This window comes from Penaeus monodon, chromosome 27 (assembly GCF_015228065.2).
Source record: "Penaeus monodon isolate SGIC_2016 chromosome 27, NSTDA_Pmon_1, whole genome shotgun sequence".
In the NCBI taxonomy this organism is placed as follows: domain Eukaryota; kingdom Metazoa; phylum Arthropoda; class Malacostraca; order Decapoda; family Penaeidae; genus Penaeus; species Penaeus monodon.
This window is the reverse complement of record NC_051412.1, coordinates 25422819-25423241: the sequence shown is the minus strand read 5'-3', so window position 1 is coordinate 25423241 and position 423 is coordinate 25422819. Positions and strand designations below refer to the sequence as shown.

Here is a 423-nt window from a genome sequence, read left to right as displayed (position 1 = left end):
ACAGTGAATCTAGATAGGAAGTTGATATAAGTTTCTTCTACAGATTTATAGTCCAGGTGAACTATCATTAAATCCTCCCTAAAGCATTAATACCTCTAGAGTCTTCTCCAGAACTTCAGGAAGAAGGCATTGTAATGAAAGCAAGGACCAACCTCCCCTTCAGAGTTCCCTATAGTGCTACAGCTCAGTGACTGAGGCAGTCAGCAGGTCTTTCATAATGTTAAATGGCCAATATGTTTGGGATAAAGAGGAATTATGAGATGATATAGGATATACTGGAGCAGATGAGACTAGCATATATTTTGGTCAAACCGTGCTTTTAATACTGTGAATTTGGTCAATAAGAGATGGTATCCCAATCCCATGATGATAAACAGATGAAACTGGATATCTGTAAGCAAAAGCAATTCATGGTGGACAATG

The 423-nt window shown here is 38.3% G+C and overlaps 1 protein-coding gene across 1 annotated transcript in view; it reads left to right on the top strand.

Moving 5' to 3' along the window:
* The window catches only part of LOC119590723 (protein croquemort-like), a 15083-nt gene that overhangs the window by 12851 nt on the left and 1809 nt on the right, over positions 1-423 (top strand). The window lies entirely within an intron of this gene.